A 25937-nucleotide genomic window follows, 5' to 3' on the forward strand; every position below is an offset into this window, starting at 1 on the left:
CGAAGAAGGGTCCTGACCTGAAACATCAGCTATCCATGTTGTCCAGATGTCTGACTCGTTGAGTTACTCCAGCGCTTTGTATCTTTTTTTGTAGACCGGCATCTGTGGTTCCTTGTATCTTCCTCCCTTTAATATTTCTGACTATTTGGTCATTTGGTAGATGTACACTTGCAATCAAAGTGTAGATAAAGGAACTAATTTCCAAGTTAATCGTGGCCTTGAACTTCTGGGCATTGAGCTCCTTCCAGGCAAGAACTGGAGGTATTAGTGATATTTTGCAAATTGCTGTTGTCTCTTGCATGAGGGAAACTCCCCGCTCACTGACATTCCCTCTACTGTGCCAGCGGCAATTCAAGCAACACCATTGCATTGTAAGCCACAGAATGCACGCATATTATATTGCTGCTGTTCCAATAGTAATAGACAGGATATTAAATAATATGAGATTAAAATGAAGCTCTGCTCTTTAATAAAAGAAAACTAAACCCCTCTGGACCAGTAATGCAGAAATCAGGCTTTATAGGGTTTTTCTTAACAAAATCATAACAGCAAGAATGCTTTAAGAACTTTTTTTTTTAAGGAAATATTTAAATAAAAAGAAATATTCCAAAATAATACCTATGAAATTATTGTGAATTTTTGTTTTGTTTGTTGATTATATAATTTGAAGGATGGAATTGGGTCTGGACACACGGAGAACTTCCTGTTCTCAGTGGTATCTCCGATGTTCACCTGAAGCGATAGATTAGTAAAACAGAATTTAAGCGCTAAATCTGAAAATTAACATTTGACTTTGCAGAACCATCCTGGTTATGAACTGGATCTGTAATACAAAACCTGAAATAAGACTATACTGCAAATGTCCAAATCAGATTATGTCAATTTTATAGGCAGAATGTTTCTTCTTAACTCCTCCGACTAGAAATTGGCACGGTGTTCCACAAAATTCTGGATGTAGAGACATGGACAAGACAATCTTCATTACCTCAACACTTGCTGAGCCAGCGTCATCTATTTGCCCCATGAAGGAGGAATATTCCCGTTAATACCCCGACTGTTGTTCAGTAAGACTTCAGTAAGGGCGGCATGGTGCTGCAGCAGTAGAGTTGCTGCCATACAACGCCAGAGACCCGGGTTCAATCCCGATTATGGGTGCTGTCTGAACAGAGTTTGTACGTTCTCCCCGTATCCGCATGGGTTTTCTCCGAAATCTTCGTTTTCCACCCACACTCCAGAGATGGGTAGGTTAATTGACGGTATAAGTGTCGAATGTCCCTATTGTGTGTAGGACAGTGTTAATGTGTGGGGATCGCTGGTCGGTGCGGACTCTTAAGGCTGAAGGGCCTGTTTCCTCGCTATATCTAAATTCAGAAAGCCACCGATTTGTTTGCACTTTTAATGTTTTAATTTACTGTTAAATAACTGCAGAAAAACATTTGAGCTCTGACTTTATTTCTTTATCAAGTAAAGTTTATTGTCATATGCAAAAGTGCGGTGGGGAAAAGATACAATGAAATTGTTGCTTGCAGAAGTGTCACCGGCACATAGCCATAGACAACATACAAAAAACATACAGATTGCATGTAAATTCCACAAGACAGTGAAAAGAAAAAGACTGAAAAAACAAGATATTGGGACAAAACAGAATTAGAAAGCAAGTGCATGATAGTGCAAGTGGTGGACATGGTGATCCATTGCTGAGGTGGGATTAAGGTTATGCAGGTCAGTTCAAGAATCTGATGATTGGAAGAGAGTAGCATTTCCTGTGTGGGATTCAAACTTTTGTACCTCCTGCTGAAGCTGCTAACTCTTTGATTTGATGGCGCATCCAAAAAGATTCCGTTTGTGTATTACTGACCTACTTTACCTCTGACAAGTTATTAGAATTTGGAAATGCAACCAATTGAGTTCCATGTGTTCAAATGTCATGCATTTTCATTTGTAGCTGCTGTACAGAAAATATAGATTTGGTAGCTGGGGAACAGGTTATAATGGAAGCAGTTCTAAAATATTTATGGGAAAGACCATAAAAGTTGCACAAAATCCTGAATTACTAAATTTTATTTTAAGAGCTGCTGAAATTGTGATGAAATATGTTGAATTGATCATGTTTTTATTTGGATTATTCAATGAAAGGAAACCTATACCAATACCTGTTTTTAGGAAGGTGGTTGGAATTGCTCAGAAAGCCCAAGTTGTACGCGAAAAAAACGACTACTTTTGCAGAAACTGCAGATGCTGCTTAGTACACAAAATGACACAAAGTACTGGAGTAACTCAGTTGGTGAGGCAGTATCGCTGGAGAACAGCAAGACCCTTCTTCAGACTGATTGTGGGGGGGGGGGGGGGGGGAGAAAGCTGGATAAGGGGAGAGGCTGGGCAAAGCATGGGAGGTAATAAGGGAACATGGACAACGGAGGTTTTTGATAGGCAGATGGTTGGAACAAAGGCGAGAGATAAGAGCAGAAGGTGTGCAACAGGTTTGAAGAGTTACAGATTGTGAAGCCAGAGGGAAGAAAGTAAAGGGGGGGGAGGGGTGGAGGGGAGTAATAGGTTGGTGTCAAGGTAGGGCACAGGGGAGGAAGGGGGTGGTTTGGGGGGAAAAGGAGGAGCTTGGGGGGGTTAGTTAATATTGAAGAATTCCATGATTATATCAATGGGTTGTAAACTACCCAAGTGGAATATGAGGAATATGAGGTGCTGCTCCTCCAGTTTCCTCACTCTAGAAATTTAGGTGGTCCAGGACAGAAAGAGGCAGTGTGGGAATGAGAAGGGAGTTAAAATAGTTAGCAACCGGGAGATCCACTAGGCTTTGGCGGACCGAGAGCAAACGTTCAGTGAAATGGCCGTCATGTCTATGCTTGGTCTTGCCAATGTATAGGAGGCCACATTTACCGGATGCAGCAGATGAGGTTAGAGTAGGTGCACATGAAACTCTGTCTCACATGGAAGGAGTACTGGGGTGCCTGGATGGAGGTGAGGGAGAAGGTATAAGGTCAGGTGTTTCATCTCCTGCAGTTTCAGGCGAAAGTACTTGGGGAAGGAGTGGTTTGGGTGGGAAGGGATGAGTAAACCAAGTTGGAGAAGTTGTGGAGGGAGCGGTCTCTGCACAAAGTGGAAAAGGGTGGAGATAAGAAGATGTGACTAGTGGTGGGGTCACGTTGGAGATGATGGAAATGTCAGAGTATGATGTGTTGGATGTGGAGCCGGGTGTTGGGGAGTGGTGAGGGGAAGATGAAAACCAGGAGAACTCTTTCTTTGTTCCATCTAGGGGGAGGGGGAGCAGGAGCAGAACTATGGGAGACAGAGGAGACATGGGTGTGGGATCCATTTATGCCAATGTGGGGGCAACTTTGTTTACTAAAGAAAGAGAACACCTTGGATGTCCAAGAATGGAAAATCGCATCTTGGGAGCAGATGTGGCAATCCGGCAGATTGAGAATAAGGAATAGCATCTTTGCAAGAAGCAGGCAGGGAGGAAGTAGGCCAGATAACTGGGAGTCGATAGGGTTACAGTAGCAGCTGTGTTTCGTAGAGCCCTGTTGTGTTTGTTGTGCATGTGCAGGCAGCCATGTTTCCTTGTTTTTTTGCGGCACTGTCACTTGTTCTATCAATCCAAATAAATGAAATGGTTGTGCTGCGTATTTAACAAAGGATGATATGTTAGAGAAGTACGCACAGAAAAGTATTTAGGAAAGCATACTTACACATACAATCGCTGCTGGGGTAGTATAAAGATAGGCATTGTCCTTGACTAAACTGTAATGGTGTTCTGCTTATTGAGAATGTAGAGAGTGGAGATTAAACAGATGATCCCATGATTCGAACCATGCGTGTTGCCATGCACGATGCAAAATTGAAATATTACTCTGTTTTAGTTATTTCTACCTTGTTTAAAAAAAGTCATAGATTGTGGCGATCTAATGCACTGCTCAAATGGATTTTGAATAACTCAATTTAAACCTAAATTCTGAGAATTGAGCCAAATAGATTATTTTAAATCTGATTACTTACCATTCAGATTGCTGGGAATTTTAAAGAATTAAAATGTAAAAATAATGTATATAAAAGCTAGAGTGAAATTTGTATTAATTTCTTTGTTTGATTTATATATTGGATGGGTAATCTTGTACATATACTTTGGTAGATCATCTGATGGTTGAAATTGGGAGCAATGCCCAAACCTCTTGTATAGCCTACAACTCAACAGCATGAACATTGAAATCAGCAATTTCAAGTAACACCTCCCTCTCTGTCCCCTCCTCACACTGGTGCGCATACATTTCTCCCACCACTTCATCAGCTTGCTCCTTTCCCCCCCTTTGTATGCCCATCTACCCTCTCCCACGCTCAGTTCCCTTGTGCCCTTCTGCTGATATCCGTCCCTTTGGCTTTACATTTAACTCCTCTTCTTTCCTTATCTGACACTATTCTGTTTCCTTTTCACCTTTGTAATTAATTCCACCCATCTGCCAAGAAACTCTCCCCGCCTGCCCCATCTGTACCCACTTATCACTTGGCAGGCATTACCCCAGTCTCATCTCTCCATATAGCTTTCTTCCCCCTGCTCCGTCAGAATGAAGAAGGGTCCCAATCCAAAACATTGTCTGTCTATTCCTTCATAGATTCCCGCTGAGTTACTCCAGTATTCTATGTCTATATTCCTTTATAGATACAGCTTGATCCATGGAGTTCCTCCAGCACTTTGTTTTTTGAAGAAAGAACATGATGGATTTGGGCAGAAAAATAATATTTAATGCTTGCTCAGCACAATATGGAAGAGAGCAAACTGATTTTCCACAGCAGATAGAAAGAGTTTACTTTACTCTTAATATTTAAATAATCTGATACAAATTATTTGATGTTAATCTTTAATGAAGGAAGGAGGAATTTTTGTTCCATGGATACCAAATTGAAGTCAGACATGTGCTGCCATATTTGTGTAAGATTGAGTATGTGCAAAACAAATGTCTTTTGAAAGTATGCAGAGAAGGGAGATCATAACATCAATTAGCCTGCATCACAAGATTGATGCTGATGCCACTGTTTGGAGCTGAACACTCCAGCAAGTGAACCCTCTCAACTTTGCAGAAATGAATGGGTTCATCAGCCCATAGGATATACCACACAATATTATTTAAAGGGATCATCAGTTACTTCCAGGTTCTTCTTCTTGGTTCTTGGTCCTCCAAAATATTCCAAATGGAATTTAAACTGGTGAGTGGTCAATTGAATTTTATTGATAGTTGCTACAATTCTACAAACTTTTGTGGAGTATTTAAAGTTGCTGAGGTATAGATGGTGTTGTAACAGGTGCTCAAGTGTTTTGATCTGACTTAAAAATTTCAAAGGATCAGTTTCTCATATGTAATATATTGAGTGCGTACCCCTGGTAAGATTTGTATCACATGACCATCAGTTCTCCACGTTATTGATACCAGTGATTCTCTATAGAACTGGGAAGAACCAGTTTGTATGTCAAGAACTAAGCCTCAGGAAAATTGTATGTCAAGAACTAAGCCACAGCCCAGTTGTGAGCGTTAAAAAGATAAAATACACTTGCTATAGCTTGAATCACCAACTAATTTCTAGTATCTTACAGAAAGCGAAATCCATCTCCCTGTCGTGGATTGTGTGAGATAAATCTCTCTGTACGTAGCTTGACTGGGAGAATAAGCAGTGGGTGTGCAGAAGATGACAAGATGCTTTAAAATAGTCGGGGTGGGCAGAAAGGTGCTTATGGCTGGATGGGCCCACATCCACTGTTTCAGAGCGCTTTTCTTCTTTCTAAATCTTAGTTAGGTGCAGCAGGTGATGTAATCTGTGTATATTAAATGTTTTCACTGAAATATATCACCTCTTGCTGTTAGAACACTTGTGCAAAGGAGACCATTTATGGCCTTTAATTGCATTTTATTCCCTCTTTCCAAGACAAAGCTGCAGGCAAATGCAAGCTCATGTTTTTAGGGAGATTGCAGGTTTCCCTGTTGTGCAAGCCACCGGCCATGCACAAATCACCATGCAGACTGTGTGTTTCAAGTCAGCACTCTGCAATATCCTGCAACTGAAAGTAATTGCGATTCTTCAATGAGCAGTAATAAACGTATAGAGGCAGTGAATGCTAGAGCTCGTTCTGGCCACACATAGCAATCATGCACATTAGCACAAAATTGTGGTATGGCTTTGGAAGTAATGGTGACGGGATAAATGCACATCATAATTGGTATGCTCATGTTAAGGGGCAGTTGAATTTAGCAATTTTAATCTAAATTAATCTGTAAAAAAAAATATTGTAATGAACATTTTTAGTATTACATTTTACTTCCAATTGAATGGTTTTTAGATAAAACTAAAGGCCTAAAAATGATTTGGTTGTGATACAGGATATTTCAGAATAAATATCGTGTATATTTTAAGTTATATGCACTATTCTTTTAATTTAAGGTAGACACAAAATGCTGGAGTAATTCAGCAGGTCAGGCAGCATCTCAGGAGAGAAGGAATGGGTGACGTTTTGGATCGAGACCATTCTTCAGACTGATGTCAGGGGAGGGGGCGGGACAAAGATAGGATGTAGTGGGAGACAGGAAGACAGTGGGAGAACTGGGAAGGGGGAGGGGAAAGCGAGGGACAGAGGAACCATCTGAAGTTGGAGAAGTCAATGTTCATACCGCTGGGGTGTAAACTGCCCAAGCGAAATATGAGATGCTGTTCCTTCAATTGCGGTGGGCCTCACTATGAGGGAATGCGAGAATTTCCTCGACAGGACCTATTGTGAGGCTGTCACGCCAAGGGTCCAGGTCGAGCGAAGGTGGGAGACTGTTTCAGGGGGGAGTGGACGTGGACTACAGGAGACCCCAGTGGCTGTGCCTATTGCAAATAGGTATACCCTCTTGGGAACTGTCGGGGCAGAAGACGTTTCCAGTCCGAGTGGCGGACCTGTTGGCAAGGATACTCGACAGGGGAGACCGAAGTCAGGAAGTGCCATAGTGGTGGGTGACTCCATCGTCCGAGGGACGGACAGAAGATTCTGTGGCAGCAGGAGGGACTTGAGGATGGTCTGTTGCCTCCCTGGTGCCAGGGTTCAGCACATCACGGACCGGCTTCAGAAAATCCTAGTGAGGGAAGGCGATCAACCTAAAGTCGTTGTGCACGTGGGCACGAATGACGTCGGGCGGAAGAGGAAGGAGGTGCTACAGCGGGAGTTTAGAGAGTTAGGAAAAAGACTGAGAAGTAGGACGTCGAAGGTGGTTATCTCTGGACTGCTACCGGTACCTCGTGCTGGTGAGGCCAGGAACAGAGAGATAGAGGGTATGAATTTATGGCTGAGGGGCTGGTGCAGAGAGCAGGGATTTAGATTTCTGGACCACTGGGATCTCTTCTGGGCTAGGGGTGACTTGTACAAAAGGGACGGGTTACATCTTAACAGCAGGGGGACAAACATTCTGCAGGCAGGTTTGCTAGTGCGACACCTGTGGCTTTAAACTAAGTAGTGGGGGGGAGGGGTTAACAAATTGTGAATATGAAGATGAGGTTAAAGGGAATACAGGAGATATTGCAGAAGACTCTCGGAAGAATGGGAACAGAAGTTCTAGAGGGGAAAAGAGATTAAGGGCAGGGCCATTTGTGACCGATGTGAGAGGGGAGGTAAATACAGAAGTTAAAGTGTTGTACTTAAATGCGCGTAGTATAAAAAATAAAGTGGATGAGCTTGAGGCTCAGTTAGTCATGGGCAAGTATGATGTTGTAGGGATCACTGAGACATGGCTACAAGAGGACCAGGGCTGGGAACTGAATATTCAGGGGTACACAACGTATAGAAAAGACAGACAGGTGGGCAGAGGTGGTGGGGTTGCTCTGCTGGTAAGGAATGATATTCATTCCCTTGTAAGGGGTGACATAGAATCAGGAGATGTTGAATCAGTATGGATAGAAATGAGGAATTGTAAGGGTAAAAAGACCCTAATGGGAGTTATCTATAGGCCCCCAAACAGTAGCCTCGACATAGGGTGCAAGTTCAATCAGGAGATAAAATTGGCGTGTCACAAATGTAATGCTACGGTGGTTATGGGAGATTTCAACATGCAGGCAGACTGGGAAAATCAGGTTGGAAATGGACCCCAGGAAAGAGAGTTTGTGGAGTGCCTTCGAGATGGATTCTTAGAACAGCTTGTACTGGAGCCTACCAGGGAGAAGGCAATTCTGGATTTAGTGTTGTGTAATGATCCTGATCTGATAAGGGGACTAGAGGTAAAAGAGCCATTAGGAGGCAGTGATCACAACATGATAAGTTTTACTCTGCAAATGGAAAGGCAGAAGGGAAAATCGGAAGTGTCAGTATTACAGTATAGCAAAGGGGATTACAGAGGCATGAGGCAGGAGCTGGCCAAAATTGACTGGAAGGAGGCCCTAGCAGGGAAGACGGTAGAACAGCAATGGCAGGTATTCCTGGGAATAATGCAGAGGTTGCAGGGTCAATTTATCCCAAAGAGGCGGAAAGACTCTAAGGGGAGTAAGAGACACCTGTGGCTGACAAGGGAAGTCAAGGACAGCATAAAAATTAAGGAGAGCAAGTATAACATAGCAAAGAAGAGTGGGAAGACAGAGGATTGGGACTCTTAAAGTGCAACAAAAGTTAACTAAAAAGGCAATACGGGGAGAAAAGATGAGGTACGAGGGTAAACTAGCCAATAATATAAAGGAGGATAGCAAAAGTTTTTTTAGGTACGGGAAGAGGAAAAAAATAGTCAAGGCAAATGTGGGTCCCTTGAAGACAGAAGCAGGGGAATTTATTATGGGGAACAAATAAATGGCAGACGAGTTAAACCGTTACTTTGGATCTGTCTTCACTGAGGAAGATACACACAATCTCCCAAATGTTCTAGGGGCCGGAGAACCTAGGGTGATGGAGGAACTGAAGGAAATCCACATTAGGCAGGAAATGGTTTTGGGTAGACTGATAGGACTGAAGGCTGATAAACCCCAGGGCCTGATGGTCTGCATCCCAGGGTACTTAAGGAGGTGGCTCTAGAAATAGTGGAAGCATTGGAGATCATTTTTCAATGTTCTATAGATTCAGGATCAGTTCCTGTGGATTGGAGGATAGCAAATGTTATCCCACTTTTTAAGAAAGGAGGGAGAGAGAAAACGGGTAATTATAGACCAGTTAGTCTGACATCAGTGGTGGGGAAGATGCTGGAGTCAATTATAAAAGACGAAATTGCTGAGCATTTGGATAGCAGTAACGGGATCATTCCGAGTCAGCATGGATTTACGAAGGGGAAATCATGCTTGACAAATCTACTGGAATTTTTTGAGGATGTAACTAGGAAAATTGACAGGGGAGAGTCAGTGGATGTGGTGTACCTCGACTTTCAGAAAGCCTTCGACAAGGTCCCACATAGGAGATTAGTGGGCAAAATTAGAGCACATGGTATTGGGGGTAGGGTACTGACATGGATAGAAAATTGGTTGACAGACAGAAAGCAAAGAGTGGGGATAAATGGGTCCCTTTCAGAATGGCAGGCAGTGACCAGTGGGGTACCGCAAGGTTCGGTGCTGGGACCCCAGCTATTTACGATATACATTAATGACTTAGATGAAGGGATTAAAAGTACCATTAGCAAATTTGCAGATGATACTAAGCTGGGGGGTAGTGTGAATTGTGAGGAAGATGCAATAAGGCTGCAGGGTGACTTGGACAGGTTGTGTGAGTGGGCGGATACATGGCAGATGCAGTTTAATGTAGATAAGTGTGAGGTTATTCACTTTGGAAGTAAGAATAGAAAGGCAGATTATTATCTGAATGGTGTCAAGTTAGGAAGAGGGGATGTTCAACGAGATCTGGGTGTCCTAGTGCATCAGTCACTGAAAGGAAGCATGCAGGTACAGCAGGCAGTGAAGAAAGCCAATGGAATGTTGGCCTTCATAACAAGAGGAGTTGAGTATAGGAGCAAAGAGGTCCTTCTACAGTTGTACCGGGCCCTGGTGAGACCGCACCTGGAGTATTGTGTGCAGTTTTGGTCTCCAAATTTGAGGAAAAAATATTCTTGCTATTGAGAGCGTGCAGCGTAGGTTCACTAGGTTAATTCCCGGAATGGCAGGACTGTCATATGTTGAAAGACTGGAGCGACTAGGCTTGTATACACTGGAATTTAGAAGGATGAGAGGGGATCTTATTGAAACGTATAAGATTATTAAGGGGTTGGACACGTTAGAGGCAGGAAACATGTTCCCAATGTTGGGGGAGTCCAGAACAAGGGGCCACAGTTTAAGAATAAGGGGTAGGCCATTTAGAACAGAGATGAGGAAGAACTTTTTCAGTCAGAGAGTGGTGAAGGTGTGGAATTCTCTGCCACAGAAGGCAGCTCGAAGGGCTGAATGGCCTACTCCTGCACCTATTGTCTATTGTCTATGACAAGGGAGGAGGCCCCTGACAGAAAGGTCAGAGTGGGAGGGGCAGTTGAAGTGCTCAGCACTCAGAAGAGATCAGGTTGGTTAAGGCGGACTGAGCGAAGGTGTTGAGCGAAACGGTCGCCGTGCCTGCGTTTGGTCTCGCTGATGTAGAGAAGTTGACATCTGAAACAGCGGTATGAACATTGACGTCTCCAACTTCAGATAGTTCCTCTGTCCCTCTCTTTCCCCTCCCCCTTCCCAGTTCTCCCACTGTCTTCCTGTCTCCTACTACATCCTATCTTTGTCCTGCCCCCTCCCCGACATCAATCTGAAGAAGGGTCTCAACCTGAAATGTCACCCATTCCTTCTCTCCTGAGATGCCGCATGACCCGCTGAATTACTCCAGCATTTATAACAGTATAACAGTATAACAGTATAACAGAGCTTTATTTGTCATTCGGTACCGAGGTACCGAACGAAACTACATAGCAGTCATACAAAAAAAGAACACAAGACACATAACCCCAACACAAACGTCCATCACAGTGACTCCAAATACCCCCTCACTGTGATGGAGGCAACAAAACTTCCACTCTCCTCCCCACGCCCACGGACAGACAGCTCGTCCCCGACCGACCCGCACAGTCCCCGCAAGGGGATGGAAGTCCCCGCGGCCGAATCGCACCGGGTGCTGAAACGTCTCGCGGCCGAGCCGGGTGATGAAAGGCCCCGCGACCAAGCCTTGCGCAGCTAAGTCCCGCGGCCGAGCCGCACCAGCGATGAAAAGTCCCGCGGCCGAGCTGCACCGGGCGATGTAAGGTCCCGCGGCCGAGCCGCACCGGGCGATGTTAGGCCCCGCAGCCGAGCTGCACCGGGCGATGTAAGGTCCCGCTGCCGAGCCGCACCGGGCGATGTTAGGCCCCGCAGCCGAGCTGCACCGGGCACTGTTAAGTCCAGCGGCCGAGCCGCACCAGCGATGTAAAGTCCCGCGGCCGAGCCGCAACGGGCGATGTTAGGCCCCGCAGCCGAGCTGCACCGGGCACTGTTAAGTCCCGCGGCCGAGCCGCACCGGGCGATGTTAGGCCCCGCAGCCGAGCTGCACCGGGCACTGTTAAGTCCAGCGGCCGAGCTGCACCGGGCACTGTTAAGTCCAGCGGCCGAGCCGCACCGGGCGATGTAAAGTCCAGCGGCCGAGCCGCACCGGGCGATGTAAAGTCCAGCAGCTGAGCCGCACCGGGCGATGTTAGGCCCCGCAGCCGAGCCGCACACCGCGCCGTGAGGAAGAGAAAAGTTTCCCCCACCCCCCACCCACACCACCACCCCCCACCCACACCACCACCCCCCACACATACACAACCAAAAAAAATACAAAAACCATCCCAACACCGACACACAACAAAAAAAAGGAAAAAAGACGAACAGACTGCTAGTGAGCCGCTGCCGTTAGCCACTTCCGCTTTATTTTGTGTCTACCTTCAATTTGAACCAGCATCTGCAGTTATTTTCCTACACATTCTTTTAATTTATGTATACATTAATAGGTTTGATAGTTTTTTAACTAATTTACAGTTTGGCTGAAAATTTTAACATAACATTTATATTAAGAAATTAAAATTTTAACATGGCATTTAAATTAACAAATGAAAATTAATTTGGTTATGAATGATTAAATTGCTATTTTGAATGCTAAATTATTTGAGGCAATGTTGTTTTATGTTTTGTTTGCAATGTGGCGCGGCGATAGCCCCTAAACCCCTGCCATTTATCCCTGTAGCTAGGGGCCGCCCCCGCACTAGTCCATTCCCGTGCCGAGAGGTTCAATAGTTGAATGGCCCGATCCTTGGGAGCCGCCACAGGGGTTTAGGCGCGATCGTTCTCTTGCAGACCCGACTGGACAAGAGAACGACAGCAAATAAAATTCCTCCCGAAACACCTGGCTCCTCGCCTTCATTTCGGGCCTATCGCCGCGCCACAGCAAAATATTTTTTTCTTTCCCACAGAGACATAGTGAAATATCTCTGATAGAGCAAAGGATTTCTTTTTTTTTGTCCTGATTTAGCTCGTTGCATCTGGAGTGACAATGGGAAGAGGGAGCATGCTGGAGGTTGAGGAGGGAAACATAACCCAGATATCCTGCTTCATATCCTATCTCTGGATACCAGCTGGAAATTTGCAAGAGAGAACAATTTGGTATTCAACAGTAAATCTGCACCCCTTCAGCCATTTTAACTCGCTCACTGTGCTTAGGGTTTACCTGAAGTGAAAAAACACTTGGTAAAGATAATGGAAGTCTAGCATCTCTCGTGATATATAGAAACCGGGAATATCTTTCATGATGGGAGGAGAACAAAACTGATATTAAACATTTTAAAAGTACTTTTAAATGATATGTATAGCTTTGTCTGTAATGTTGTTAGGTTGTAAACAAAGTTATAAACAAAGTACGGTGTACAGTTGATGCAAATTTTGACTTGAATATTTTGCATGTTTTGATTCCCGCCCAATCATGCCCTTCTGTAGAAATTCTAATCCTAATAAAAAAATTCATCAGTATATCAGTGAACAATTTACATCAAAGATTTGAGAAAAAGGTAAATATTGAGTAGACTAAATTGGTGGAAAATGAGGTGGTATTGAAGAAAGGTAGACCAACATTTTAATGAAGACCGTATTTTAATTGTAATTCAATTGTAAATCTACATAAACGTATGTGCAGATACTAATTTCAAATAATTATTGGTCTTTGGTATTGCTGAAGCTAATTATGCTAAACGTAGTGATTAGTAGCTCATTAGATGTAAATGACAATTTAAAGAGCCTAGAGATAAAACGTGAAATTCCATCAAGAAAACAATTGACAGAGTGGTCAGGCAACAGACTGATCTAATCGTATCCACAAAATTATACCTTACAAACTACATGCCATATTCCACCATTCCAATCACTAGTACATCTGATCCCAGTAGAAGAGCAAATCCACTAGCAGTAGCAGCCATGTAGCTCAGAGTATCCCTTGGAGTCTTCAGTTTTGACCAGACTGCATCAAATTCAGTCAAGCAAGGGCAAGAAAAACTCTTCCTAATTACCATCTAACATGTTATTTCTGCTGATAAAACAATGCTCCTCCATGTTGAGCAACATTTGGACGAAGCACCAAAAATAATGTCCAGAGGTGGGGGACTGCAGTGTTTATCCCCAAGAGTGACTTGGTAAAATCATTACAGATTAAGTGGCTGAACTTCGATGACATGGTAGCCAGACCGTGTCTGCAGAAGGTTGTAAATGAACCAACACAAAGGATAAACTTGTCTACACTACAATGTCAGAAAACCAGTTCAATCCTGTCCTTGGATGCTGTCTGTACGGAATTTTGTACGTTCTCCCTGTAACCGTGTAGGTTTTTTCCCATATTCCATAGACGTGCAGGCTTGTAGGTTAATTGGCTTCTGTGAATTGTTTCTAATGTGTAGGATAGAGCTAGTTTATGGGTGACTGTTGGTCGACACGGACCCAGTGGGCCATAGGGCCTGTTTCCACGCTGTATCTCTAAACTAAACTAAATTTAGCGACTGCAACTGTCCATGACAACATTGATAGAAATGATTACCACACAGTTCTTGTGCAAAAAAAGTCCCGTCTTCATACTGAGAGTATCCTGCACCATGCTGTGTGGTACTACAAATGCAATAAATGGGATAAACTCCCAACAGATCCCAAAGCTCAAAACTGGATATCTATCATTAGTAGTTGAATACACTACCAAAATCTGACACTTCATACATCACAATGTGTCATTACTAACAAGCCAGGGAGTTGATTCCAGTTAAATGAGGAGTGCAGAATGCAGCCATATCTTTGTTTTGAGCAGGCTACTCTGGATAATTTTCCGTACAGGGCTGATGTTATTTTGTGATTGTATTGGAACAACTAAGCCAGACGCACATCCAAAGTCTTCGAGCTGGCTTTCATTATTATCCCTGGAATGTTAAATTTTGAATGTTCCCATAGCTTTTGTTATATTCGATGCTCTCAGCTATTTCCTGATTACAAACAAAATGAATTAAGTTGTCAAATGACTGGCTACTGTGATGATTAGGATTTCGAGAGAAAGCCAAGGATAACCCGCATGGTACTTCTCATTGAACATAGCTGTATATGTTTCAACCTAATATGTAGCACCCACACACAGGGCCCCATCATCGTCAAGGATGGAGATATTCTTGGAGTTTCTCCTCCTAGTTGTATAATTGTCCACCTCCATTCATAACTAGATGTGACAGAACTGCAGAGGTTTGATCTAATAGTTCAGTAATTTGAAACAGAGTCCCATAAAGTAGATAAAATGAAAACAGAGGATCGGGAAACTTTCATAGGACAACAGAAGGTAACAAAACGGGCAATACGGGTTGAAAAGATGAAGTACGAGGGGAAGCTGGCCAAGAATATAAAGAAGGACAGTAAAAGCTTCTTTAGATATGTTAAGAGAAAAAGAGTAGCAAAGTCAAATGTGGGTCCCTTGAAGGCAGACACGGGTGAAATTATTATGGGTAACAAGGAAATGGCAGAAGAGTTGAACAGGTACTGTCTTCACTAAGGAAGACACAAACAATCTCCCAGATGTACTGGAGGACAGAGGATCTAGGGGGATAGAGGAACCGAATTTATTTTTCATTAGGCGAGGATGAGTAATGAAGGATGAAAAATTCCCAGGGCCTGATGGTCTGCATCCCAGGGTCCTCAGGGAGGTGATTCGAGAAATAGTGGACGCATTGGTGATCATTTTCCAATGTTCAATAGATTCAGGATCAGTTCCTGTCGATTGGAGGATAGCTAATGTTATCCAACTTTTCAAGAAAGGAGCGAGAGAGAAAACGGGGAATTACAGACCAGTTAGCCTGACTTCGATGGTGGGAAAGATGCTGGAGTCACTTACTAAAGAGGTAATAATGGTGCATTTAAATAGCAATAAAAGGATGTCCAAGTCAGCATGGATTTATGAAAGAGAAATCATGCTTGACTAATCTTCTGGAATCTTTTGAGGACATGACAAGTAAAATGGATGAAGGGAGCCAGTGGATGTAGTGTATCTAGGCTTTCAGAAAGCCTTTGATAAGGTCCCACACGGGAGATTGGTGAGCAAAATTAGAGCACATGGTATTGGGGGTAGGGTGTTGACATGGATAGAAAATTGGTTGGCAGACAAGAAGCAAAGAGTAGTAGTAAACGGGTCCTTTTCAGAATGGCAGGCAGTGGCGAGTGGAGTGCCGCAAGGCTCGGTGTTGGGGCCGCAACTGTTTACCATATATATTAATGATTTGGAAGAGGGAATTAGAAGCAACACTAGCAAGTTTGCGGATGACACAAAGCTGGGTGGCAGTGTAAACTGTGAAGAGGATGTTAGGAGGTTGCAGGGTGACCTGGACAGGTTGAGTGAGTGTGCAGATGTGTGGCAGATGCAGTATAATATAGATAAATGTGAGGTTATCCACTTTGGCGGCAGAAACAAGGAGGCAGATTATTATCTCAATGGAGTTAGGTTAGGTAAGGGGGAGGTGCAGCGAGACCTGGGTGTCCTTGTACACCAATCGCTGAAAGTTGGCGTGCAGGTACAGCAGGCAGTGAAGAAAGCTAATGGAATGTTGGCCTTCATAACAAGAGGATTTCAGTATAGGAGTAAAGAGGTTCTTTTGCAGTTGTATAGGGCCCTGGTAAGACCACATCTGCAGTATTGTGTACAATTTTTGTCTCCTAATTTGAGGAAGGACATCCTTGTAATTGAGGCAGTGCAGCATAGGTTCATGAGATTGATCCCTGGGATGGCGGGACTGACATATGAGGAAAGATTGAAAAGACTAGGCTTGTATTCACTGGAGTTTAGAAGGATGAGAGGGGATCTTATAGAAACACATAAAATTATAAAAGTACTGGACAAGCTAGATGCAGAAAAAATGTTCCCAATGTTGGGGAGTCCAGAACCAGGGGCCACAGTCTTAGAATAAAGGGGAGGCCATTTAAAACTGAGGTGAGAAAAAACTTTTTCACCCAGACAGTTGTGAATTTGTGGAATTCTCTGCTACAGAGGGCAGTGGAAGCCAAATCACTGTATGGATTTAAGAGAGTTAGATATAGCTCTCGCGGCTAGTGGAGTCAAGGGATACGGGGAGAGGGCAGGCACGGGTTATTGATTGGGGACGATTAGCCATGATCACAATGGATGGCGTTGCTGGCTCGAATGGCCTGCTCCTGCACCTATTTTTTATGTTTCTCTGTAACATCATTTAAAAGCAATCGGATGGTGAAATGGAAGTGGAAGACTGTGATCAGCTGAGACAGTTTAACTAAAGTGACCATTCCTCATCTTTAATTTTGGTGAAATATTTCTAAATGCAAGCCCAAGTTATATCATAAAAACAAATAAATACATTATACTAGAAAGCTGATTTTTTAAAATATTAACTGAATATTAGGTTTCCAAGTCCTGATGTGGGCCTGAAACACTGACCATCCATTAGCCTACACAGATGCTGTTCGACCCGCTGAGTTCCTTTCATAGTTTGCTTTTGCTTCAGATTCCAGCATCTGCAGTGTCTTGTATCTCTCTCTCAATTCAAAGCTAACGCCTGTGCTAATTAATTTCAAAGTTTAGTTGATATATCTGCATCCTCTTGTATCTCTCAATTCAAAGCTAATGCCCTTGCTAATTAATTTCAAAAAGTTAAATGGATTAAAAATATATATATACAAGAGGATGCAGATATATCAACTCAAATAATTTTAACTTCAATAAAATGTGATTTGTTGAAGAACGATGTTATGTTAAGAACAGTCAATTCTAAATCTGATAAAACCACAAGCATGTTTAGACATGCTGACACAGTTCAAATGCTAAAGAGTAAGCAAATATAATCTTCTCTGTTTTTAACTTAAATAGATACTACATTCTTTGGGCTGAGGTTTGTCTCTGAATAATTCATAAAATAATAACTAATTTCAAATGAAATTGATTCCTGCTAGTTTGTATCTTTGCCTCAAATATAAATGTGTATAACATAGCAATTGCTTAAAGTACATTGTTAACTTATTTAGTATTATCCAACTGTGTGTTGTTTGAGTTGTATTTCACAAATCAATCTCTTTTTCACTTAATTATGTATTTCTACATACAAATTTGCCTGTTCATTATGTATAATTTTGGTGTCAATTCCATTTTGCTTCCAAAAAAATCTAAAAGCAATGACTTGTTTATTCAAAACACAATGGAAATGGTGAAAAAACCCATCTCTCCCTTGACACTGTAGAGATAATGTAGCTATTCACTCAATGATATGATAGCAAATGGAAGAAGATTTCCCTGAGACAAACAAATTGGGATGTCAAAAATTGTCTCAACTAACTGAAATAAGTTGAGAAGCCATGTTTCCAGTCAGCGGACAATTTCACATTTAATGGATGATATGCTGACTTTAAAGTAGGAAAGACTATTACTTGATGAGTTGTCATCAGTACTCCGAGAGTTTAGATAATGTTTAAAGTTGTCTATGCTTGCCAGGATGTAGTCTGGATTTTATTTGTTAATCTCAGCAGTGAGGGTGCAAAAATGGGCCTTGATGAGCCAACATTGGAACTACTGATGGGGAAGGAAGAGCCTGATGGTTCATTAGTTTCTGCTCCTAATGCTTTGCTGTGTGCTCCTGATATATGAAACAGAGATTCTCTTTACTATCCCAAATGATTTTCACCACCTTGAGCAGTCATGGGTGATGCTCATTAGTGAGGATGCTACAGTTTATCAGGTTGGCTTTGAGCAGATCTTTCAGCCCTTTCCTATCTGACGCGTAACCTCTTCCATGGCAGAGTATGGAATATAGTGTCTGTTTCAGAACTGATCTCCTACTCTCTAATTCCCACTCTCTTCATTAAGTTGTTGAATTTAATTGCTCTTTCAACTGACATAACAAAAAAATCTGTCAGCATAATTTAATGGTTTGTGTCCATTAGCCATTCCAATCTTCATCACCTAGAGTCATCCTGGAGCAAAATCTAAAAAAATTATCCAAAATCTAAAGAATACAGTCTTTCAGCTCTTTAAGGTTGTGGTTTGAAGCTCCACTTTATGGCTTGGTTATATGACAATGACATTCATTGCAATGTCAGGAGTTCCATCTTTCAGATGAAATATTAAAGACGCACTCGGCCTGCCTATTTAGATGGAGGTCAAAGACATGAGAATACATTTTGTCCTTTCTATTAGAGAAAACTGAAAGTAGCAGGTGTTGTACACCGTCATCAAATTTACATTTACAATTACTTCATTGTAAAAAGACAAATGGGGAGCCCACAAAACGGGGAGTCAATTTGGTATTGCCAATTTTGTGACATAGTCCAATCTGTGGCCAGCATTATAAATGTTTTATTTTGCCACTGTATCAAAATCTCAGAATAACCATATCCTTACTTGATTAAGGCTCATCATTCTGATGAGAAGAAACACACAGTAGTAGGATGCTGAACTCCATCTAATGTGATCATTTATAATACAGGGCCAGAAGTTTTCCAGAAATATTTCAGGAGCTGATTAATAGAAGAAAGTCACACCAACTTCCTTCATTTGAGTTACATATCACATGTCCACATGTGGTATCCTCATTAAGTTGCTAATATACGACATTATGAACAAAAATAGTCAAACAGCATAATTACGTGAATAACAAGAAAAACTACAGATGCTAGAAAACTGCAGTAAAAACACAAAATGCTGGAAAGACTCAGTAGGTCACCCAGTGTCTATGAAAAGTGAGACAATTAAAGCTTCATATAGAAGACCTTTCACTAGAATTACATTGTAAAACATTATTGCATGTTAAGATTGTTGCTTACTATTACTGTTCATACCAGTTCAAGCTGCTCTCTCCTGGGAGGGAAGGCATTTGTCCAATTGTTAGCCAAACAGTTTTTGAACGCATAAAAACTGGCAGCCTTCTTGAATATGCAGAGGTGAAGAAGTAGAAGAGCCACATGATACAATATTGAACCATGCAGATCAAGAAGATCATGTGTTTGCCAAATCCTGATCTACTGCCAGTAATATCTGCATTAATATTATAAAGGATATACTGGCATTATCCAGGAGTCTGGAATAATGATGTGAAGGTACCAAATCACATTAAGGTAACTCGTGAGTTCAAATTTAAAGGTTGAATAAAATGTTTTGCCCAACAGTGAAAATGGTACTGTAGTTACCATTTATTTATACTTTAGCTGTAAGTATGTTTTTATACTTTTGTTGTGATGCATCATATATTAAAAGCACAAAAACAAAAATCAAAACTCCCTTACTATATAGTCTTTAGAATTTAAATTATATCGCCAAACATAATTTTTTTAAAAACATGCTTTTTTGAGAATCACGTGTCCGCATTATAGTTAGCTGCAGATTATTTAATTCAATACAGACCTGTGTTCTGACCTTGGATCTTCTGATCAATGAATAGTAGAGTCTAATCTGCTGAGAGGCATGGTGGAATAATTTTGCAAACTTGAGTATGAAGAGATTTTTAAAAGGAGAATGTTCTTTTGTACAGTACCAGGTTCGTGTATTACAAAACTAATATGTCAGTTTAAATGGTAGAGTTAACACGCAATCTTTCCGCTGTCTGGTACTTGTGACAATAAACTAAGCTAAACCGGAAACCCTGTTAGCAAATGATTGTGAAAACATATGTTTTATGATCAATAAATAACTGCATCCTCTGATGGAGATTGTCACTTTGTAAATGTTACTGCTGGAAAACCTAGTGTTTGCTGATTTTACTGCATTTGCTTGGTAAACAAGTATCTGAAATAAGAGCTGAAGCAGATCAACAGTATAGCTGAATTGCTTGCTACTTTTCTCTTCGATCAGTGTTTTACGCAGTGAAACCCTTGTTCTTTATCATAGAACTAGTGAAATTTGGTCCTATTCAGTGAATATGCTCTAATAAACTGAGCAATAATGTATCACAATGTTTTCTCAGCCAATTCCACTCCTAAATGTCAAGATATTGACAAGTAAGTAGCTCACAATCAGAACCAAAAATTGAGATCCAATGGATCTCAGAGCAAAGGAAACAATTTGCAATCCGACGGATGCCTCCTTGCACAGTAAATGGTCGGGCCTTGGGAAGTGTTGTGGAACAGAGAGATGGAGGGGAGCAGGTACATGGTTTGATGAAGGTAGTGATGAAGGTAATGGAACTTTCCCCATACAAATCACTCCCCAAAAGATTGAGATACAGAATGTGACTGACTGATGCTCCCTCGGATGGACAAAAACGATCCCTTTGTGATGTTTTAAAAATGAGCTGGGTAGTTTTTCCTCGTGTCTTGGTTTATATTTATTCCTCACTCAGTATAACTAAAGCATTATCCGGTCATTATCATATTGTGGTTTTTATGTTCCAATTAGCTGCTTCGTTTCCGACCTTGTTGATCACACTTCCAAAGTATAATTGGCTGTAAAAAGAATCAAAGTCTTGGAATAAAAAAGTTAAAAATAAGAAAATGCCATTGACAATGGGTGGTGATTTATAATTTGTTTTAAGATGTATGGTAAATAGGAGATGTTCTGTTTCTGACAATGTGTGATGGAACACACATTTACACAATGTCAGATACAAAAATTACTTGTTGATTATGTACAATGGGTTCCTTTCTATTCTTCCAGAAGGTGAATCAATTCAGCACTCATCGCAAAGTGTTCCTTGTATTTTTATTTTGAAGGACACATTTAAAAATACGAATTTTTGCTCTGTTCAGCAGCATGTGTATTGGATAGTGGACAAGGTTAAATGAGTGAATAATAAAATTACATTGTGTTTTGTTATTACTTTTCCTCAAAGAGCTGACACATGCTGATTATTACAATTTATGGTGAAAATATTTGAAGATAATAGAATATAGAACAATAGTACAGCACAGGTTTGGGCCCATCAGCACACAATATTTGTGCCCAACATGATGCCTAGCTGAATTGATCTCATCTGCCTACACATGATCCATCTTCCTCTATTCCCTGCATTTCCATGTGCCTATCTAAAAACCTCTTAAATGCCACTATTGCATCTGCCTCCACCACCACCAACCTCTCTATGCCCCCTACTTCTCTCTATGTAAAAAACACTTGTCCCACACATCTCAATTAAAGGGGCGACTAAGACGGCATACAATGCTTCAAATGCAGCCTGACTAAAGTCCTATAGAACTGCATCAGACTTCCTGACTCTTATATTCATTGCCCCTAACAATGAAGGCAAGCATATCATATGCCTTCTTTACCACCCTATCTACCTGTGCTGCCACCTTTAGTGAGTTATGAACTTGAACTCCAAGATCCCTCTGTACATCAATGCTATTAATGGACTTACCATTTTCACTGAGACATGGCTACAAGAGGACCAGGGCTGGGAACTGAATATTCAGGGGTACACAACATATAGAAAAGACAGACAGGTGGGTAGAGGGGGTGGGGTCGCTCTGTTGGTGAGGAATGATATTCACTCCTTTCCAAGGGGTGACATAGAATCAGGAGATGTAGAATCAGTATGGATAGAAATGAGGAATTGTAAGGGTAAAAAGACCCTAATGGGAGTTATCTACAGGCCCCCAAACAGTAGCCTCGACATAGGGTGCAAGTTGAATCAGGAGATAAAATTGGCATGTCGCAAATGTAATGCTACGGTGGTTATGGGAGATTTTAACATGCAGGTAGACTGGGAAAATCAAGTTGGTAATGAACCCCAGGAAAGAGAGTGTGGAGTGTATCCGAGATGGATTCTTAGAACAGCTTGTACTGGAGCCTACTAGGGAGAAGGCAATTCTGGATTTAGTGTTGTGTAATGAACCTGATCTGATAAGGGGACTCGAGGTAAAAGAGCCATTAGGATGCAGTGATCACAATATGATAAGTTTTACTCTACAAATTGAGGGAGAAGGGAAAATCGGAAGTGTCAGTATTACAGTATAGCAAAGGGGATTACAGAGGCATGAGGCAGGAGCTGGCCAGAATTGACTGGAAGGAGGCCCTAGCAGGGAAGACGGTGGAACAGCAATGGCATGTATTCCTGGGAATAATGCAGAAGTTGCAGGATCAATTTATCCCAAAGAGGAGGAAAGATTCCAAGGGGAGTAAGAGGCACCCGTGGCTGACAAGGGAAGTCAAGGACAGCATAAAAATAAAAGGGAAGAAGTACAACAAAGCAAAGAAGAGTGGGAAGCCAGAGGATTGGGACTCTTTTAAAGAGCAACAGAAGATGACTAAGAAGGCAATACGGGGAGAAAAGATGAGGTACGAGGGTAAACTAGCCAATAATATAAAGGAGGATAGAGTCATAAAGTCATAGAGTCCTACAGCACAGAAAGAGGCCCTTCGGCCCATTGTGTCCGCGCCGCCCGTTACCAAACACAGTCTAATTTTAATCCCATTTTCCCGCATTTGGACCGTAGCCCTGAATGTTGTAGCATTTCAAGTGCCCATCCAAATGCCTCTTAAACGTTGTGAGTGTTCCCGCCTCCACCACCACCCCAGGCAGTGAGTTCCAGACTCCAACCACCCTCTGGGTGAAAAAGTTCTTTCTCACATCCCCCCGAAACCTCCCTCCCCTTACCCTGTATCTATGTCCCCTCGTTATTGAACCTTCCACCAGTGGAAGAAGTTCCCCGCCATCTACCTTATCCATGCCCCTCATGATCCTGTACACCTCAATCATGTCCCCTCTTAGCCTTCCCTGCTCCAGGGAAAACAATCCCAGTCTGCCCAGTCTCGCCTCATAGCCGAGGCCCTTCATCCCTGGCAGCATCCTGGTGAATCTCCTCTGCACCCTCTCCAAAGCTATCACATCCTTTCTATAATATGGTGACCAGAACTGTACACAATACTCCAGCTGTGGCCTTACCAGTGTTCTGTACAATTCCATCATTACCCCCCTACTTTTATATTCGATGCCCCGGCTAATGAAGGCCAGTAACCCATATGCCTTTTTAACCACCCAATCCACCTGTCCTGCTGCCTTCAAGGACTTGTGTACCTGTACTCCAAGGTCCCTCTGTACCCCTGTCTTCCCTAGGGTCCTTCCATTCATGGTGTACTCCCTCTCCAAGTTATTTCTGCCAAAGTGCATCACCTCGCACTTTTCAGGATTAAATTCCATCTGCCACTGCTCCGCCCATCTGACCATCTCATCTATATCTTCCTGCAGCTTGCAGATCCCTTCGCTATTCACCATCCCCCTACCTTTGTGTCATCTGCAAACTTGCTGATCATGCCCTGTACGTTGATATCCAGATCATTTATGTAGATTACAAACAGTAAGGGACCCAAAGCTTTTTTAGGTATGTAAAGAGGAAAAAAAGTCATGGCAAATGTGGGTCCCTTGAAGACAGAAGCGGGGGAATTTATTATGGGGAACAAGGAAATGGCAGATGAGTTGAACCGGTACTTTGGATCTGTCTTCACTCAGGAAGATACAAGCAATCTCCCAGATGTTCTAGTGGCCAGAGATCCTAGGGTGATGGAGGAACTGAAGGAAATCCACATTAGGCAGGAAATTGTGTTGGGTAGACTGATGGGACTGAAGGCTGATAAATACCCAAGGCCTGATGGTCTGCATCCCAGGGTACTTAAGGAGGTGGCGCTAGAAATTGTGGACGCATTGGTGATCATTTTCCAATGTTCTATAGATTCAGGATCAGTGGCTGTGGATTGGAGGGTAGCTAATGTCCCACTTTTTAAGAAAGGAGGGAGAGAGAAAACGGGAAATTATAGACCAGTTAATCTGACATCAGTGGTGGGGAAGATGCTGGAGTCAATTGTAAAAGACAAAATTGCGGAGCATTTGGATAGTAGTAACAGGATTGTTCCGAGTCAGCATGGATTTACGAAGGGGAAATCATGCTTGACTAATCTTCTGGAATTCTTTGAGGATGTAACTAGGAAAATTGACAGGGGAGAGCCGGTGGATGTGGTGTACCTTGACTTTCAGAAAGCCTTTGACAAGGTTTCACATAGGAGATTAGTGGGCAAAATTAGAGCACATGGTATTGGAGGTAGGGTACTGACATGGATAGAAAATTGGTTGACAGACAGAAAACAAAGAGTGGGGATAAATGGGTCCCTTTCAGAATGGCAGGCAGTGACTAGTGGGGTACCGCAAGGCTCGGTGCTGGGACCACAGCTATTTATAATATACATTAATGACTTGGATGAAGGGGTTAAAAGTATCATTAGCAAATTTGCAGATGATTCAAAGCTGCGTGGTAGTGTGAACTGTGAGGAAGATGCTATGAGGTTGCAGGGTGACTTGGACAGGTTGTGTGAGTGGGCGGATGCATGGCAGATGCAGTTTAATGTGGATAAGTGTGAGGTTATCCACTTTGGTGGTAAGAATAGGAAGGCAGAGTATTATCTGAATGGTGTCAAGTTAGGAACAGGGGACGTACAATGAGATCTGGGTGTCCTAGTGCATCAGTCACTGAAAGGAAGCATGCAGGTACAGCAGGCAGTGAAAAAAGCCAATGGAATGTTGGCCTTCATAACAAGAGGAGTTGAGTATAGGAGCAAAGAGGTCCTTCTGCTGTTGTACAGGGCCCTAGTGAGACCGCACCTAGAATACTGTGTGCAGTTTTGGTCTCCAAATTTGAGGAAGGATATTCTTGCTATTGAGGGCGTGCTGCGTAGGTTTACTAGGTTAATTCCCGGAATGGCGGGACTGTCATATGTTGAAAGACTGGAGCTGATCTATAACCTGCTGTATCTTCCAACAGCCTTCCTCACTGTCTGCAACTCCTCCAATTTTGCTCACTTACTCACCAACTCATCTACATTTACATCTAGGTCACCAGCACTGATCCCTGCGGAACTCCACTGGTCACAATCCTCCAGCCAGAATGTCTACCTTCCACCACAACCATCTGTCTTCTATGAATAAGCCAAATCCATACGACCAAGTTATCGTAAATACCATACATCTTATTATTCTGGATCAGCCTACCATGAGGAACCTTATCAAAACCCGTACTAAAATCCATGTATACAACATCCACCACCCTGCCTTCATCAGTCTCCTTGGTCACCTCCTCAAAAAACTCCAAGTTAGCGAGGCGTGACCTGTCAGGTACAATGCCGTTCTGGCGATCCCTAATTAGACCATTCTCTATTATAAAATGATTTCCCTGGACTGCTCCTCCTTTTATGTGCACTTGAAAACCCATCTATTTTAACTAAGCTTTTGTCATCTGTTCTCATACTCATACTTTATTAGCCAAGTACGTTTTGCAACATACGAGGAATTTGATTTGCCATATAGTCATACCGATAAAAAAGCTGATACATTCATAATTAGCTCTTGTTAATTTCTGTTTTATAATGTTCTTGTAACACCCCATAAGTTGTTTTATGATCTGAAATGTACTATACTCATTCAAGTTGTTATTGTTGTTGCACTTGGGTTTGAAGGTTTGTTAACGCTGCATAAGTGTTTCTAGGTTGGTTGTTAGATGACTCCATTAAA

The 25937-nt window shown here is 42.3% G+C and overlaps 1 protein-coding gene across 1 annotated transcript in view; it reads left to right on the forward strand.

Moving 5' to 3' along the window:
- Positions 1–25937, forward strand: part of tiam1a (TIAM Rac1 associated GEF 1a) — a 243819-nt gene that overhangs the window by 45333 nt on the left and 172549 nt on the right. The window lies entirely within an intron of this gene.

The sequence above is a fragment of the Rhinoraja longicauda genome, chromosome 12, assembly GCF_053455715.1.
Source record: "Rhinoraja longicauda isolate Sanriku21f chromosome 12, sRhiLon1.1, whole genome shotgun sequence".
Classification (NCBI taxonomy): Eukaryota; Metazoa; Chordata; class Chondrichthyes; order Rajiformes; family Arhynchobatidae; genus Rhinoraja; species Rhinoraja longicauda.